Genomic DNA, 227 nt, shown 5'->3' with positions numbered 1-227 from the left:
ATAAAGATCCCGCTATCAGAAGGAAAAATAAAAAAAATTGGATGAGACACCATGGCTTTCCTAAAAGCAAGAGACTGTTTATGTACCTAATACATGTGTAGTGTAATGTCTAATGTATGCATGTATGTGTGTATGTCTACTAGTGTAATATACTTAAAGTAACCTCCTCCTAATTCTTCTTCTGAAAAAGCTAAAAGCATTCCTGAAACATATTCCAAAGAATAAAA

Source organism: Pteropus vampyrus, unplaced genomic scaffold (assembly GCF_000151845.1).
Source record: "Pteropus vampyrus isolate Shadow unplaced genomic scaffold, Pvam_2.0 Scaffold664, whole genome shotgun sequence".
NCBI classification, from domain to species: Eukaryota; Metazoa; Chordata; class Mammalia; order Chiroptera; family Pteropodidae; genus Pteropus; species Pteropus vampyrus.
Note: the sequence above shows the minus strand (reverse complement) of the source record.